The sequence below is a fragment of the Oncorhynchus tshawytscha genome, linkage group LG30 (assembly GCF_018296145.1).
Source record: "Oncorhynchus tshawytscha isolate Ot180627B linkage group LG30, Otsh_v2.0, whole genome shotgun sequence".
NCBI lineage: Eukaryota > Metazoa > Chordata > Actinopteri > Salmoniformes > Salmonidae > Oncorhynchus > Oncorhynchus tshawytscha.
In genome coordinates, this window is record NC_056458.1 from 36,019,462 (window position 1) to 36,039,313 (window position 19,852).

Here is a 19,852-nt window from a genome sequence, read left to right on the forward strand (position 1 = left end):
AGTGTTGCATTTTCCCCACTAATGTTTAAGGTTAGGATTTGGCATTATGAAGTTGATCCTAGATCAGTACCTAGGGAATTCTGTACCTTACCCCGGTTGAGTAATGTTGGGTCGAGCAAACATACCTCTCTAGATGGCAAGCCTTTAGATGTGTATGTGCTTAGGTGAGAAATGTTATGCATATCACAGCAGTGAAACCGTGAGAAACCAGCAATTAGCTATTATTACACCCACCACAGGTGTCTTTGAATGTGACATGTTACTTGAAGGAATGTAAAGAATCTAAATGATGGTAATTAGCATATGCAATTATTTGGCATTGTATAATGATTCATGAAAAGGGCACAATAATTGTCCATGATTGCGCAATCACGGGCTAATTATGTTGACTTGATCTGCATTTCGAGAGCTTGAAGAATATGAAGCCCAAAAAAATAAGAAATTCATGCAAAATTCATGGCCCTACCTCCCCGAACTGATTGCATTCCACAGAATAAGTCACGACCAAACTGATTCAGGAACATTTTAACGACGTAATAACACAAAGATCCTGTCGCCTGAAATTAGAATAAAAAATTCAATCAATAAAAAAATAAGATTAATAAATGAGGCCCCCGCAATTTTGAGAAAGTGTGGCAGATCTTCCCCGTAATTACATTTTCTCACTGTGCACTCTGATATCTGGCGGGCCATGGATCAACAAAGGTCTTGTTTCTCTTCTACATAAATTATAGGCTACTGAGAGAGAGAGAGCGCTGCAAGACGATTAATCAACACAACAGCAAGTATTGACTTGACAGAAGCTGCTTCTCCCCAGGATTTGTAGATCATTTACTGTGTTCTTATTGACATTTTGCAAATGCCTTCATCCACTGAGTAGAATCCCACGGAGGTGAGACACGAAGGCTATCGCACCGTTGATGAGGTGTTTCCCCCAAATGGCACCCTATTCCCTTTATAGTGCACTACTTTTGACCAGGGCTCATATTGTTCTGGTGAAAAATAGTGCACTATGTAGGGAATAGGGTGCAATTTGGGATATAACCATAGTGTTAAAAGGACTAAGGAACTGGGAGGGAAATCATATATTCTTACAAGAGATTCCTTCCCCATTAATAAAATATATTTTTCATGTCATCATGAAATGGAGTTAATGTTTTGTAAAAATGTATTCAACAGATGAAAGTGTGACATTTCGCCTGACAAAGAATATCAAACAGCCTTTTAGATCCGTTGAAAGATCCAAAATGTAAAACACTCTCAAAATACAAAGTGTTCTCTTTCTCAATTGAGTTAGATAAGCAACTTTTTTGTACGTCTATTTTTTTTACATTTCCGAAGTCGTAGTGACGGAAATTGAATACAGAACAAGCCATGCAAATTGATACGCTTAAAGCTGAGTGACAACCAAGTGAGTTTAGACCAGTCCTCAAATGGAATAAGTCATGTTTTTAGTACAGCATGCTTCAGTAGAAACAACTCATGCATCTCTTGTAGTCCTGGGCACAAGAATAGATGAGGTGTGAGTGGATTGGATGGTGTTTTGGTAGAGTAATGAATGCTCATGTGGCCTAGCCAGGTTAACACTCGATGACCCCTGTCATAACATAGAAGGAAATAAAGGGATAACATTCTGGGTTTTTTTCTTTAAAAAAAAAAATCACACCGGCCCATTTTCTACTTGAAGGCCCCCATTATCAAATAAAATACAACTTTACATGTCACATGCTTCATAAAAAAACAGGTGTAAACTAACAGGAAAATGCTTACTTACGGGCCCTTCCCAACAATGCAGAGAGAAAATAAAGATAAAATAATAACAAGGAATAAATACACGAGTGTCGATAACTTGGCTATGTACACGGGGTACCAGTACCGAGTCGATGTGCAGGGGTACAAGGTAATTTAAGTAGATTCTGTATTGTTACGAATCCCTTTGGCCCGGCAGTCTAGGGGGGATGGTAACAAGACCAGTAACATAACTCATTAAAAGTGTAATAGTGACAAAGTAACGGTGAGAATGAAATAACCACAGACAACTACTATCTACCGTCAAACACTCAGGGTTTATTTTCAAACACAGGGTAAAGGCGGGTGGGGGCATGAAAAAGGGGCTGAGCTGGACCCAAGGAAAGAAACAAATATCCAAAAATACCCCTAAGCTAGACTAGCCTACTTCCATAAAGCTAACTAACCAACCAAAAATACCGTGGGTGGTCTGCCCAGTTCGAACTAGTGTTTTTAGACAAAGTAGTCCTATGGGTAGTGTATGCCCATGGGTAACTTGTCTTGGTTCCCACGTTTCCCACCATCAAACACCATATCAAAAACAATACTACTCACAGGTGGGGACAAAGTGACGTGGAGGTGCTAAAACAAAACAAAATAGCTCTATATATATATATATATATATATATATAGAGAGAGAGAGAGAGAGAGAGAGAGAGAGAGAGAGAGAGAGAGAGAGAGAGAGAGAGAGAGAGAAATGTGATAGGGTAAGGGAAAATGAGGAGGTGTGTCTTCTGATTAATGACTGCATGTTGACTGATTGGGGAATGATGATTGCCACCTGTGAGGGGAGAAGGAGAGAAAAGAAATACACACACACACACAGGATACACACACAGAATACCTGTATCCGTAACATGTATGAACATATTAGGTAGGGATAAAGTGACAAGGCAACAGGATAGATAATAAACAGTAACAGCAGCGCATGTGATGAGTAAAAAGAATTACAAAAAGGGTCAATGCAGATAGTCCAGGTAGCTATTGGGTAGCCCTTTTCAAATGACCAAATCTCCCTCTAGTGGCTTCATGGTGGAATGTTGATAATATTTTCTTATAATTTCCTCATTAATAAACATTATAAAAAATTTAAATAATTCAGTGTTTCTAAGTCAAACAGTTTTGTTATATTTCAGTCTTCTGTGATGTATATAAAGTGTAATATTGGGATGCAAACTCAACATTGAATACATTTCAATATATGGTACAGGTGCCTTCTTTTGTTTAATTACGATCCCGGATCCGGGACTGCTCGTCGCAAGAGGTTAAACCCATAACCATGTGTGTGAGGTGTATACTTTTGTTTCAAAGTAGATTTGTTTAAGACTTCGAAGAAACACTCTGTCTGACCCTGGTTTAGCTCACTGAAGTATTAACTATAACTATTCAACTAACTATTTAGCGTCTTATGGCTTAGGGGTAGAAGCTCTTCAGGGTCCTGTTGGTTCCAGACTTAGCCAAGTAATGAGAATGTTGCACAAAATCTCCAATTTAGACATGCCTACTGGGCTAAAAATGGACTGGCCCATCTGGCATTTTCCAGTATTGCCCTATGACCAGTTCGTCCCTGTGAATGAAGGATATTTTGGTGTCAGCTACTATGAAGGGAATAGGTTGGTAACTCTGACCTATAGCTAATCAGTCTCTGTACAGCTAGATAAAAGTTCAAACCTTTTAAACCTTTTGTCAACTCTATTCCTTTTAAATGACTTGAAACCAGATGTCTGGTTCCTTACAGTCGTGCTACATTGCCCTCTGTCTGTAGAGCAGAACACAACGCTCAGGTGACGTTTCACTCAAAGAGCAAACCCCATGTACTCAAAGCTGGATCAGGAAATGGAGTGTCATGGAAGGGAGACAGTTAGAGGTAGAGGACTTTATGGACTTTGACTCAAAGACCCTTGCACAGTGGAGTCGGTAAACAAGGTTTAATTGTGCAAGGCGGGGGACTTATCAGGCTATCACCTACACACAAGCCAAGGAAGCAACAGTTGGACCAAGAGCCTAGTCAACCCAAGCAGAAGTAAGGACAGGAAATGACATGTGCTACACCTATTCCTAGAAATCCTACATAACACTTTTCTTCCATTGTTATCGCAGCAAGTGAGTTTGATTAGATAAAAGCATGTGGATGTGACATTTCAAAGAAAAGTAATTCCAAGTGGTCAAAACGCTACTTATCATAATGCACAGTGTATAATAGTGATTCTGCATTATTCATAGCAATATCCATTACAGATACACTAACAAGCAGGTGGTGTTGAAAGAAAACATCTTATGTCGTAAAGTATTCATAAGTGTTTGTGTGACTATAACAACCAACAAGCAGTGTGTCATATTGACCTAGCTATTACTCTCAGTTCTAATAGACTTTATTGACGCCGCTGCCATTGTTCACATTTTCTAACAGGGTAGGAAGGGAAGTTGTCCGTTTAAAAACCACTGCAAACCTATACATGAAAACAATATGATTCGAATTGGGATACTCAGAAGAACACTGCTAGTGCATGAATACCCTCTGGAGTTTATGCCAACGTTCTCTCTTCAAGGTAGAGGCATTTAAATAATGCAGTCATTTAGTGATCGTGTCTCTGTAACTTTGTTAATTCTTGTTGAGGGGTTTCAAGGCCAACTTGTAATATTTCCCTGTGCATGTCTGTCTGCACTTATCAATGGCTGCTTTTTGTCTTGGTTCAGATAATTGTCTATGCTTTATCCAATGGACTTTGAATACAAATACCCTGTGATACTGAATGTCCACCATGACCATGGGTCATGTGCATGGGTCATGTGCTTAGTAGTAGTATAAGTAGTAGTAGTAGTAGTAGTAGAATTAGCAGTAGTACCAGTAGTAGTAGTGGAATTAGTAATAGTAGTAGTAGTACCAGTACTAGCAGTAGCAGTAGCAGTAGCAGTAGCAGCAGTAGTAATAATAATAATAATAGTAGTGGTACCAGTAGTAGCAGCAGCAGTAGTAGCATAATTAGTAGTAGCATTAGTAGCAGCAGTAGTAGTAGTAGAATTAGTAGTAGTAGTTGTATTAGTAGTAGTAGTAGCAGTAGTAGTACCAATAGCAGCCACAGCAGTAGTAGTGGTAGTAGTAGTAGTAGTAGTAGAAGTAACAGTAGAAGTAGTAGCAGCAGTAATAGCAGCAGTGTAATTATTAGTAGTGGCAGTAGTAGAATTAGCAATAGTAGCGGTAGTAGAGGTAGTAGTATAATTAGTACCAGTAGTAGCAGTAGTTGTAGAATAATTAGTAGTAGTAGCGGACAAGAGGAATACCTATGTGAGAATGCTGTTCATCGACTACAGCTCGGCATTCAACACCATAGTACCCTCCAAGCTCGTCATCAAGCTCGAGACCCTGGGTCTCGACCCCGCCCTGTGCAACTGGGTACTGGACTTCCTGACGGGCCGCCCCCAGGTGGTGAGGGTAGGCAACAACATCTCCTCCCCGCTGATCCTCAACACTGGGGCCCCACAAGGGTGCGTTCTGAGCCCCCTCCTGTACTCCCTGTTCACCCACGACTGCGTGGCCATGCACGCCTCCAACTCAATCATCAAGTTTGCGGACGACACAACAGTGGTAGGCTTGATTACCAACAACGACGAGACGGCCTACAGGGAGGAGGTGAGGGCCCTCGGAGTGTGGTGTCAGGAAAATAACCTCACACTCAACGTCAACAAAACTAAGGAGATGATTGTGGACTTCAGGAAACAGCAGAGGGAACACCCCCATCCACATCGATGGAACAGTAGTGGAGAGGGTAGCAAGTTTTAAGTTCCTCGGCATACACATCACAGACAAACTGAATTGGTCCACTCACACAGACAGCATCGTGAGGAAGGCGCAGCAGCGCCTCTTCAACCTCAGGAGGCTGAAGAAATTCGGCTTGTCACCAAAAGCACTCACAAACTTCTACAGATGCACAATCGAGAGCATCCTGGCGGGCTGTATCACCGCCTGGTATGGCAACTGCACCGCCCTCAACCGTAAGGCTCTCCAGAGGGTAGTGAGGTCTGCACAACGCATCACCGGGGGCAAACTACCTGCCCTCCAGGACACCTACACCACCCGATGCTACAGGAAGGCCATAAAGATCATCAAGGACATCAACCACCCGAGCCACTGCCTGTTCACCCCGCTGTCATCCAGAAGGCGAGGTCAGTACAGGTGCATCAAAGCTGGGACCGAGAGACTGAAAAACAGCTTCTATCTCAAGGCCATTAGACTGTTAAACAGCCACCACTAACATTGAGTGGCTACTGCCAACACACTGTCAATGACACTGACTCTACTCCAGCCACTTTAATCATGGGAATTGATGGGAAATTATGTAAATATATCACTAGCCACTTTAAACAATGCTACCTTATATAATGTTACTTACCCTACATTGTTCATCTCATATGCATACGTTGATACTGTACTCTATATCATCGACTGCATCCTTATGTAATACATGTATCACTAGCCACTTTAACTATGCCACTTGGTTTACATACTTATCTCATATGTATATACTGTACTCGATATCATCTACTGTATCTTGCCTATGCTGCTCTGTACCATCACTCATTCATATATCCTTATGTACATATTCTTTATCCCCTTACACTGTGTATAAGACAGTAGTTTTTTTTTGGAATTGTTAGTTAGATTACTTGCTCGTTATTACTGCATTGTCGGAACTAGAAGCACAAGCATTTCGCTACACTCGCATTAACATCTGCTAACCATGTGTATGTGACAAATAAAATTTGATTTGATTTGATTTGATAGTGGCAGCAGCAGTAGTAGTAGTATAATTAGTAGTAGTAGTAGTAGAATTAGCAGTAGTACCAGTAGTAGTGGAATTAATAGTAGTAGCAGTAGTATAATTAATAGTAGTAGCAGCAGTAGCAGTAGTAGTAGTAGCAGCATAACTAGTAGTAGAAGTAGTAGTAGTAGTACCAGTAGAAGTAGTACCAGTAGTAGTAGTAGTAGCAGCAGCAGTTGTAGTAGTAGAAGTACCAGTAGTAGAATTAGCAGTAGAAGTAGTAGTAGTAGCAGCAGCAGCAGCAGCTGTAGTAGTAGTAGTACCAGTAGTAGAAGTAGCAGTAGAAGTAGTAGTAGTAGCAGCAGCAGCAGTTGTAGTAGTAGAAGTAGCAGTAGAAGTAGTAGTAGTAGCAGCAGCAGTAGTAGTAGCAGGAGTAGCAGCAGCAGAAGCAGCAGTAGTAGTAGTACTGTATTAATGCCAACCTGGAATTTTATGCTGCAAACATATCCAAAGCCTTTCTACCACTTTATTTATATATGTGTGTGTGTGTGTGTGTGTGTGTGTGTGTGTGTGTGTGTGTGTGTGTGTGTGTGTGTGTGTGGCTTTCTGTGTGTGAGTGTGTGCATCAGTGCATGTGTGTGTGTTTGCCCTTGTGTGGAAGAGAGAGTGGGTGAGTTCAAGCAGAATTATGCACTCCATCAGGACTAAACCATGGCGATTGAACATGCTTATTTTCACACATAAGGTGACATCCAGCAAAAGAGACAAAATAATTCCACGCTGGTATTTCAGAATGGTATTTCAGAATGTGCAAATACCGTCCAAAAGACCCAAGGTCATCTAGAAGCTACCAATCAAAGAGCACTACCGGCTGTGAAGTGAATAGGTGTTGGGCAACATTTGACCTTTGAGCACACGTTACTGAGAATGAATAAAAAATAATGATATTTGACCAACTGCCATGTAAGGGCTGGTTTCAATCTAGTGCTGAATAACTGTGCCACAGGACGATATAAATGCAAAGCCAATGTTCCCGCAATACCGCAGACTGGATTTACGGTAAACGCTGCATATGTCGGTTTAGCCAGAAATTACTTTTACATTTCAATCACACTATATTGCTGAACTTCAGTGATACGGATTGAATCCAACCCTAAGTCAAAGGGTATTGAAACATATGTAGGGCATTATGACTCTTCATGCCATGCATGTAAATACATTATAAATGCTTTATCAAACACTACAGATCACCACTAAGTAATGTTTTTATTTTAAAGGGGTAGTCCATCCAAGTTACAAAATAACTTAGGCTTATGTTTCCTTACCTTGAAACCAGTCAGAGGGCAAGAACAGGTTGCCATCCACACTGGGTTCGTAACCACAGCGACCATGTTAATAGTAGTTGAAGCAAAGAAAAAGCTACTTAAAAAACTACAGTGAATATGCAGATACAGCATTTAATTCTTATATTCGAGTCAAAGTTAGGAAGAAATCATTACTTACCTGCAACATGGCAAATAATATTTTTAATGCATGAAATAGATAAAAGAAAAAAGTCACTGGAATGTACAGTGCATTCGGAAAGTATTCAGGCCCCTTCACTTTTCACATTTTGTTGCGTTACAGACTTATACTAAAATCATCAATATACACACAATACCCCATACTGACAGAGCGAAAACATGTGACTACGCATAGATTATAAACAGCGAGTAGCAGCAGTGTAAAAACAAAGGGGGGAGGGGTCAATGTAAATAGTCAGTAGTCTTATGGCTTGGCCATATAAGCTGTTTAAGGAGACTTTTGGTCCTAGACTTGGCACTCCGGTACAGCTTACCATGCGGTAGCAGAGAGATCAGTCCATGACTTGGGTGACTGGAGTCTTTGACCATTTTGGGGCCTTCTTCTGAAACTGCGTAGTACATAGGTTCTGGATTTCACTACACTCTGTAGTGCCTTACGGTCAGATGTTGAACAGTTGCCATACCAGGCATTGAAGCAACCGGTCAGGATGCTCTCAATGGTGCAGTGGTAGAACTCTTTGAGGGTCTGGGGACCCATAGCAAATCTTTTCAGTCTCCTGATGGGGAAAAGTTGTTGTAGTGCCCTCTTCACAACTGTCTTGTTTGGACCATGATAGATTGTTGGTGATGTGGACACCAATGAACTTGAAACTCTCGACCCGCTCAACTTCAGCCCCGTCGATGTTAATGGAAGTCTGTTCGGCCCTCCTGCTCCAGAGCGCTCAGGACTTCAGACTGAGGCGAAGGTTCACCTTCCAACAGGACAACAACCTTAAGCACACAGCCAAGAAAACGCAGGAGTGGCTTCGGGACAAGTCTCTGAATGTCATTGAGTGGCCCAGCCAGAGCCCGGATCGAACACCTCTGGAGAGACCTGAAAATAGCTGTGCAGCGACGCTCCCCATCCAACCTGACAGAGCTTGAGAGGATCTGCAGAGAGGAATGGGAGAAACTCCAAATACAGGTGTGCCAAGCTTGTAGCATCATACCTAAGAAGACGTGATGATGTAATCGCTGCCAAAGGTTCTTTAACAAAGTATTGAGTAAAGGGCCTGAATACTTATGAAAATTTGATATTTCGGGGGTTTGTTTTCTATATATTTTCAAACATTTCTAAAATCCTGTTTTTGCTTTGTCATTATTGCGTATTGTGTGTAGATTGATGAGGGGGAAAACAATTTAATTCATTTTAGAATTAGGCTGTAACCTAACAAAACATGGGAAAGCAAAGGGGTCTGAATACTTTCCGAATGCCCTGTACCTGACACAGCTGTTGTTTTTCAGTCCCAGTTCCACGTCTGTGCTATTTTACCTTTTTTGGATTGATGATTTATTCCTACTGGTGATGTTTTTGTGGACTGTTTTGTAGGCTGTAGATGTCTTTGTGGAGGCTACAGAGACAAGCAGAAATATTTACAGGAAAGTTAAAGGTTGTACCGTTCAACTCAATAGGCATATTTGTGATTCCGGTCGCTAAATAAGGCAGTATGACCTTGATTAACCCTCCTGTTGTGTTCGTTTCATGTTACTTTATTCTGTGTTCCCGGTCTAAAATGACCGCCCCATTATAACTGATTATAAATCCATAATAATACATATATTATCACCTAATGTTGTGTTAGATCTTTTTATCAACTTAAGTTCTTGTGAACATTACAAGTTTTGAACTTCTCTTTGCTATTTATGGCCTGTAGGCCTCATTGACCTGAGCTCATACAACTCGTTTTTGAGTTTAAAAAAATAATAATGTACGGATTATTTTGACTATAACAAATACTCAGATGAAACATATTGTGCTATTTATCAGAGAGTCCTTTGTGTCAAAGTTTAACAAGGACTCTATCCTCCTCGCCTGTGTCATGATCAAAGATATGAACAAGAGCCTCTCATACAGTATATCGTTTGGTCATTGTACTGCCACAGAATGAATTGTGAGCAGGGTCTCAAAAGCTTTATGTACCAGAGCTGCGAGAAAAGTTGTATATATTATTGAAACATTGCGATTGTTTGTGAGAATGCCAACACTTGTGGTTCCCGTGGGGGAAAGATTCTATTGGAGAAAGGTTCCCGTGGGGGTTGCCATGGAAGCCAAGAAGGGGAGTGAGGTGTGTGTGCTCAAACACACATGCATGTGGGGGTCTTCGAGAGGAAGTGTGTCCATCTGATGAATGGGCATGTGCCTGAACTCAATTTTATACGCTAATTGTAGCCTCACCCATTCAATTCTAATGACCAGTCATTTTTAACACCACAGTTGTACAAAAGTTAAATTACACACCCAAAATGTAATGAAAATCATCCAAATGTATTTTGTGTGTTCAGATGCCCTGTGTGGACAAAGTCATGCCACCTTATGACAATCAGATTAAATTAACTACATTTTTCAGAGAGAAAACATGTAAATCGGTCCAATTCGACCGGAACACAGCAGGAGGGTTAATCATTGAAGTTTCTTCTCCTTACAGATACTTAATTGAATGTATGATGTTCACAGGTAAATAGTGTATGAAAATGTGTTGTGTGGGTTCTCAATGAATTAGACCTTTTTGAAGTATGGATGTCATCGAGGTAGCAATCTCATCAAGGGGCTTCAGGGGTCAAAGGATGAGAATACTCCTATGATGAAGAAGGGTTGAGGGCTAATTTTTTTTCTCCAAATCATTCCATACAGGAAAACACTTCATTAATGGAACGTTGCCTGTGTTTTGTCAGGGTCACATTTAAAAAGCTCTAGCAATGAGCTTTGAAACTCAGAGATTTAGGGCTTTGCCTTCACCTTAATCTGAAGTATGTGCAACATTATAGAGAGCTAACACTTTCTTATTAAGTTCAGTCCCCTCGAGGGAAGTGCTGTCATTGACTGGGTTCACGTGCTTATCCATTTTTTTCACATTACCTGAAGAGTGAAGAATTGCATACCGTATATTGCAACATCTATTTGACAGCACATGTGGATGAGGATTCAAGTACCCCCTCTTCCCTAATTCTCCCCCTCCTTTCTCCCCCCAAGGGACTGGGGAGAATGGGATAGTGTTGCGGCTGTGAGATTTGGAGATGAGAAAGGGAAAATGGCCAGATCGCTCTACAATGCAGTAATGTGATTAAATCATATAGTGACAAGCAGAGCAACAGAGCCCTGTCTTGGGGATGAATCCCAAATGGCATCCTATTACCTATGTAGTGCAGTCCTTTTGGCCAGAGAAGTCTGGGCCCTGGTCAAAGTAGTGCACTATATAGCTAATGGAGTGCCATTTGGGATGCAGGCTTGGTCTGCTCCTGTTTCCTCTATGATGGTCCTCTTTAGACTACTGATGCACTAGCTGGAGGAATGATCTGAAGTAAAGGCAGGCTATGTGTCAGGTATGATCACTCCCAGCCGGAGTGAGAGAGGAGAGGAAACACTAAAGCAACAGAGAGACAGACATTCTCAAACTTATTACACGTGGATTGCATTGTTTGATTGCATGTTATGTTATATTATGTAATGTTATGTTATTTTATATTTTCCACTTGAATAGATGCTGAGATGTTCCATGGACATTGTTTGACTGATTCGGCTTTATTTAGTGAATACCAAAGAAAGGAAATAATTCCTCAACCTGTACCCCAGCAGTCAGAGATACTGAACACTTCCACATATCTCACACCTAAGTTTTTGTTGATATCCCTCTACTTAAAACTTCTTAGGGCTGCAATCCCGTTAACGGGATGATATGACAACAGCCAGTGAAAATGCAGGGCGCCAAATTCAAAACAACAGAAATCTCATAATTAAAATTCCTCAAAAGTACATGTATCTTATACCGTTTTAAAGGTAATCTTGTTGTTAATCACACCACAGTGTCCGATTTCAAATAGGCTTTACGGCATAGGCACCACAAACGATTATGTTAGGTCACCACCAAGCCACAGAAAAATACAGCCATTTTTCCAGCCTAAGAGAGGAGTCACAAAAAGCACAAATAGAGATAAAATGAATCACTAACCTTTGATGATCTTCATGACACTCATAGGACTTCATGTTACACAATACATGAATGTATTATTTGCTAAAGTTCATATTTATAAAAAAAAAAATCTGAGTTTACATTGGCGCGTTACGTTCACTAGTTCCAAAAACATCCAGTGATTTTGCATAGCCACATCGATTCAACAGAAATACTCATCAGAAATGTAGATGATAATACAAGTTATACACTTGGAATTATAGATATACAGTGGGGCAAAAAGTATTTAGTCAGCCACCAATTGTGCAAGTTCTCCCACTTAAAAAGATGAGAGAGGCCTGTAATTTTCATCATAGATACACTTCAACTATGACAGACAAAATGAGAAAAAAAATCCAGAAAATCACATTGTAGGATTTTTTATGAATTTATTTGAAAATTATGGTGGAAAATAAGTATTTGGTCACCTACAAACAAGCAAGATTTCTGGCTCTCACAGACCTGTAACTTCTTCTTTAAGAAGCTCCTCTGTCCTCCATTCGTTACCTGTATTAATGGCACCTGTTTGAACTTGTTATCAGTATAAAAGACACCTGTCCACAACCTCAAACAGTCACACTCCAAACTCCACTATGGCCAAAACCAAAGAGCTGTCAAAGGACACCAGAAACAAAATTGTAAACCTGCAAAAACCAAAATTGTAGACCTGCACCAGGCTGGGAAGACTGAATCTGCAATAGGTAAGCAGCTTGGTTTGAAAAAATCAACTGTGGGAGCCATTATTAGGAAATGGAAGACATGATTACAAGAAAGGTGAGCAAAAATCCCAGAACCACACGGGGGGACCTAGTGAATGACCTGCAGAGAGCTGGGACCAAAGTAACAAAGCCTACCATCAGTAACACACTACGCCACCAGGGACTCAAATCCTGCAGTGCCAGACGTGTCCCCCTGCTTAAGCCAGTACATGTCCAGGCCCGTCTGAAGTTTGCTAGAGAGCATTTGGATGATCCAGAAGAAGATTGGGAGAATGTCATATGGTCAGATGAAACCAAAATAGAACTTTGTGGTAAAAACTCAACTCGTCGTGTTTGGAGGACAAAGAATGCTGAGTTGCATCCAAAGAACACCATACCTACTGTGAAGCATGGGGGTGGAAACATCATGCTTTGGCGCTGTCTTTCTGCAAAGGGACCAGGACGACTGATCCGTGTAAAGGAAAGATTGAATGGGGCCATGTATCGTGAGATTTTGAGTGAAAACCTCCTTCCATCAGCAAGGGCATTGAAGATGAAAAGTGGGTGGGTCTTTCAGCATGACAATGATCCCAAACACACCACCCGGGCAACGAAGGAGTGGCTTCCTAAGAAGCATTTCAACGTCCTGGAGTGGCCTAGCCAGTCTCCAGATCTCAACCCCATAGAAAATCTTTGGAGGGAGTTGAAAGTCCGTGTTGCCCAGCAACAGCCCCAAAACATCACTGCTCTAGAGGAGATCTGCATGGAGGAATGGCCAAAATACCAGCAACAGTGTGTGAAAACCTTGTGAAGACTTACAGAAAACGTTTGTCTGTCATAGTTGAAGTGTACCTATGATGAAATTTACAGGCCTCTCTCATCTTTTTAAGTGGGAGAACTTACACAATTGGTGACTGACTAAATACTTTTTTGCCCCACTGTACCTCTCCTTAATGCAACCGCTGTGTCAGATTTCAAAAAAACTTTACGGAAAAAGCAAACCACGCTATAATATGAGACGGCGCTCAGAAAATTAATCAAATTAGCCGCCATGTTGGAGTCAACAGAAACCAGAAACAGAAATTACATGATAATTATTCCCTTAACTTTGATGATCTTCATCAGAATGCATTCCTCAGGAATCGCAGTTCCACAATAAATGCTTGATTTGTTTGATAATGTCCGTTATTTATATCTAAGTAGCTACTTTTGTTAACGTTAGGTACACATATCCAAACGCTTATGCGTTTGGACAAAAACAAAGAGACAAAAACTTCAAAAAGTCATATTACATGTCGAAAAAACATTTCGAACTAAGTATAGAATCAATCATTAGGATGTTTTTATAATAAATCTTCAATAAAGTTCCAACTGGAGAATTCCTTTGTGTCTACAGAGGCAAGTCGATATCATGTGGAATGCGCGTGACCAGGAAATGGCTCTCTGCCAGTAAGCTGACTCATTCAGCTCTTATTCTGTCCCAAAACACAGCAGAAGCCTCATTCAAGTTTCTAAAGATTGTCTCTAGTGGAAGCCCTAGGAAGTGCATCATTCATATCCCAATGTGAATTCAATAGAGCCTGGGTTGAAAATATACCAACCTCAGATTTCTCACTTCCTGTTTGGATTTCTTCTCACGTTTTTGCCTGCCATATGAGTTCTGTTATACTCTCAGACATCATTAAAACAGTTTTAGAAACTTCAGAGTGTTTTCTATCCAATACTAATAATAGTATGCATATATTAGCAACTGAGACTGAGGAGCAGGCCGTTTACTCTGGGCACCTTTCATCCAAGCTACTCAATACTGCCCCTGCAGCCATAAGAAGTTATTAACATTATTCTGAAAACTACACATTTCTGTGGTGGAATGCAGGTCAGACATATCCTCTTATACTCTCATCTTTTTCCAATGAGGAAACTGTCGGTATGTCGTGGTGTGGCGTAGTGTGTGGATAATATCATAAAACTACCTTACATCATCAAGCTGTCCACTTTTATTACACCAGCAGGAGCAGGTTCTCCGGGCTGTGTACCAAATGGCACCCTGTCCCCAACATAGAGCACTACTTTTGACCAGATTGCTATGTGCCCTGGTCAAAAGTAGTGCACTATATTCTGAACAGGGTGCCATTTGGGACACAGTCATTTTTATCTGGCGAGTGTTCAAGTGTGATGCATGTAGCAGCAGCTTTCAAGTGTTTAAACCCATTTGGTGGATTATCACCCTGGCGTCTGCCTGTAATGGCTTAACCCCTCACGGTATAGAAGGTTAGGGTTATTTTCCCCCCCATTTTCATTTTCAACCCCTCGAGTGTTTTGCCTTTAATTTTATGACCACAGTCGACCTATTGATGCTTTTACATTACTTTTTAAATTGTTTAATTCTTCAAATAGGTTAAGCTATATTAAAGGTCAGTATGCTATGGAATGCCCCTACTTGTATATCAACGATGGATTTGGTTATGAGTGACTGTTTTATTAAACCACTGACATTCTTGATGCTTTACCTAATAACATAATGTTTCATCATTCATATCCATAATAATCCATTTGTTAACAGTTGACTTCTAACAGTAGAAATATATATTTCTATTATATTTTAATGTATGATTAAATGCATAAATAATGCATAATTGGTGCATAAACGTCAATTACTGTAACTTGTGATTTGTTATTCTGTATTGAATGAACTGGTCCAACATAATAAAATGTACAATGTTCTAGCAATAAGTTTGCTTTAAGTAAAGAACTTTAGCCATACATTGGCCTACCATAACCCTGGTTGTTTACAGCACTACTAAAAAGATCCCGGTACCTAGGTGGCTGAAAATGGTTTAAAACACAATACAGTGCATTACAATAAAATACAATATTCAGGGAGTTAGCTTTAAGAAAAAAACCTTGAACCATACCTTGGGCTACAGTAACCCAGTGTTTACCTTTTTACAGCACTACTGAAAACAGTTCAAAACACTCAATACACTGAAAGGAAAACGACTCATTCACAATCCAAAGATGTGGTCCTGTTCCCTCTTCAAAAGGTTGGTGTGGAATACAGGAGAGCCACTAGGGAAAATAGGCACAGACATTGTACATGACATGATTACAAATGACTGACAAAACCACCACAGGAATGAAACCGAAAGGAACGTAGTTAGAATAATAAGATTTATTTGGAGTGTTTCCCAAATGCCACCCTATACCTTATATAGTAAGTGCACTCACTACTTTTGACCAGGACCCATAGGGTTATTGTCAAAAATAGTGCACTGTATAGGAAATAGGGTGCCATTTGGGACAATACCACATTTGCCCTGCATGGCCAGTCTGAATCAAAAGCCAAGTACTTAATGAGAACCAATTCCCTTCCCGTTCAGACACACAGTCCTATTTACAGTCTTAACCAGCATAGATTTATCATTCCAGTCCAATTCTCATTCTTATGTATCTCCTTTCCTACTACTTGTTGCTACTGGAAAGCAACCTGTCTTACCAACAACTGGGTCCTACTCGTTACAGCACACTATTGCAACGAAACCTTGTGTTTCTTATTGGACAAATTCTGGTAATCCCACCAGGGGGAGGGGGCTGGAGAATACGACCCTAGCTGCACCTCCTCAGCAATGTTGGTCAGCAGATAGGGGTCATGGTTCAGGCAGGAATGAACACAACAGGATAGCAGGAACAGCAGGGTACGACAAGAGCTGAAGTGATGACTAGTGGTGTATCTCAATAGTGTAACATTGCTACAGTGCCTTGCAAAAGTATTCATCCCCCTTGGCGTTTTTCCTATTTTATTGCATTACAACCTGTAATTTAAATTGATTTTTATTTGGATTTCATGTAATGGACATACACAAAATAGTTCAAATTGGTTAAGTGAAATGAAAAAAAATACTTGTTTCAAAAAATGCAATAAAACAACCAACAAAAAGGGGTGCGTGCATATGTATTCACCCCCTTTGCTATGAAGCCCCTAAATAAGATCTGGTGCACCCAAATACAGTCAGAAGTCACATAATTAGTTAAATAAAGTCCATTTGTGTGCAATCTAAGTGTCACATAATCTGTCACATGATCTCAGTATGTAAACACATGTTCTGAAAGGCCCCATAGTCTGCAACACCACTAAGCAAGGGGTACCACCAAGCAAGTGGAGCACTCCAAACAGTTGTGGAGAAGTACAGATCAGGGTTGGGTTATAAAAAAAAATCTGAAAATTTGAACATCCTACAGAGCACCATTAAAACCATTATTCAAAAATGGAAACAATATGGCACCACAACAAAACTGCCAAGAGAGGGCCTCCCACCAAAACTCATGGACCAGACAAGGAGGGCATTAATCAGACAGGCAACAAAGAGACCAGAGATAACCCTGAAGGAGCTGCAAAGCTCCACAGCGGAGATTGGAGTATCTGTCCAAAGGACCACTTTACACTCCACAGTGCTGGGCTTTACAGAAGAGTGGCCAGAGAAAAACATTGCTTAAATAAAAAAATAAGCAAACATGTTTGGTGTTCGCCAAAAGGCATGTGGGAGACTCCCCAAACACATAGAAGAAGGTACTCTGGTCAGATGAGACTAAAATGTTGCTTTTTGGCCATCAAGGAAACGCAATGTCTGGCGCAAACCCAACGCCTCTCATTACCCCGAAACACCATCCCCACAGTGAAGCATGGTGGAGGCAGCATCATGCTGTGGGGATGTTTTTCATCGGCGGGGACTGGGAAACTGGTCAGAATTGAAGGAATGATGGATGGTGCTAAATACAGGGAAATTCTTGAGGGAAACCTGTTTTGAGATTTGAGACTGGGACGGAGGTTCACCTTCCAGCAGGACAATGACCCTAAGCATACTGCTAAAGCAACACTCAAGTGGTTTAAGGGGAAACATTTAAATATCTTGGAATGGCCTAGTCAAAGCCCAGACCTCAATCCAATTGAGAATCTGTGGTAGGACTTAAAGATTGCTGTACACCATCGGAACCCACCCAACTTGAAGGAGCTGGAGCAGTTTTGCCTTGAAAAATGGGCAAAAATCCCAGTGGTTAGATGTGCCAAGCTTATAGAGACATACCCCCAGCTGTAATTACTGCAAAAGGTGGCTCTACATAGATTTTACCTTGGGGGGGGATTTATGCACACTCCAGTTTTCAGTTTTGTATTATTTCTTGTTTGTTTCACAATAAAAAATATGTTGCATCTTCATAGTGGTAGGCATGTTGTGTAAATCAAATGATACAAATCCCCCAAAAATACATTTTAATTCCAGACTGTGAGGCATCAAAAAAGGAAAAATACTTTCGCAAGCCACTGTACCTCACCTTCTGGAGAGATGAGAGCAAATCCCTGGTATAAAGCATCCAATATATTACTTTCAGCTATGCATGTGTCCTGAAATCAGGGGAAATGCAAAGTGGGTATGTGGAGAGGAAGCCACTGAACACTTTTGAGATGCAACTTTTGAGATGCATAATTGTGTTAAAGTTCAAATCTGTCAAAGGGTACGAATTGTGAGAGTAATGTGTAAACGTTATATTGATTACTTTATTTTGTGGTGCCTAAAAGTGTTCATCTGTGATCTACGAAATGCTCTTAATCTATGAGCCCGATTGCTCTGGTCTCCACTCATATTCCTGGGGAAATCGCGGTCTTTTCTCATTGAACTAAAAGTTTTATTGAGAATACAACAACGTATCACTATCGTGATTATTTCTCCCCTATTTTCAGGTACTTTATTGATGATAAAAAAGAGTAATTTAAATGTAATAACTCGCTAACGTTAAGAGTGTTTAAGGTGTGTTTTAGTAACATCTTGAGGAAGTTAGAGTTAAGTTTGAAGAGAGTAATATGAGCCCTGCTCGGTTGTAGCGAAGAATAGCATCGTACTGAGAGAAGCTGCCATTTTATGTCGATTGTGAATGAACATGTACGTTGTTAATAAGATATTTTGCTGTGTTATTTGTATAATGGTTTTTCTGTTGTTTTGTAATGTGTTACTTTTGTAAAATGATTTAACTAAAAGTTGAATTGAGAAAACACCGTATCACTCTCGTGATTATTTCTCCCCTGTTTTCAGGGGCGTAACACTAACACAGGATGCAGTCAAAATAGCAACAGCCTTCAATTCCTACTTTGTTGACTCTGACAAGGTACTGACACAGAACCTCTACTGGTTTCTTGGGCTCAGTGCTAGGGAATGACACTCAACCTGTCTTCATCACAAGGGAGGTTTCTGAGTCAGAGGTGAACAAGGTTATTAGCTCACTAAAGAACTCTAAAGCTAAAGATGTGTTTGGGCTGGACTCTACCTTTTTTTAAAACTACAAAGAGTCCATCATCATGTTACTTTTTAATGGTACGTTTACAAATATATATTATGATAAATAGAATTGAAACTTGTGTCTCATTGTGGTAATTGGTGAAATAAGTATAGCCAGTTATAATTGTAATGGCTTAGCAGACAATAAGAAAAGACGATCAGTATTTACCTGGCTAAAAGAGAAGGAATATAATATCTATTGTTTACAGGAAACTCATTCAACAATTTTAGATGAAGTTTTGTGGAAAAAGGACTGGGGGGGTGAAATATATTTCTCCCATGGGCAAAGAAATTCAAAAGCGGTGATGTTATTAATTAACAGTCATTTTGATCCAAATGTGCAAATTGTCCAAACAGATCCTCAAGGTAGTTGGATGACTTTAAATACGTTATTTGACAATAAACAGATATGGCTTATTAACCTATACAGTCCAAATAATGATGATCCTCACTTCTTTGAAAATATATATAAGAATTGATCAACTCTACAAGCAACAATATTATTAGGGTGGAAGATTATAATATGGCTTTAAATACCTCTATGGACCATAAAGGAAATCACACTACAAACTATCACCCTCAGGCACTTAAGGAAATCATGAATGTCATGGATATATTGCAATTAGTGGATATATGGAGGCTTAAATACCCTGACCTAGTGAGATATACAGTGGGGCAAAAAAGTACTTAGTCAGCCACCAATTGTGCAGGTTCTCCCACTGAAAAAGATGAGGCCTGTAATTTTCATCATAGGTACACTTCAACTATGAC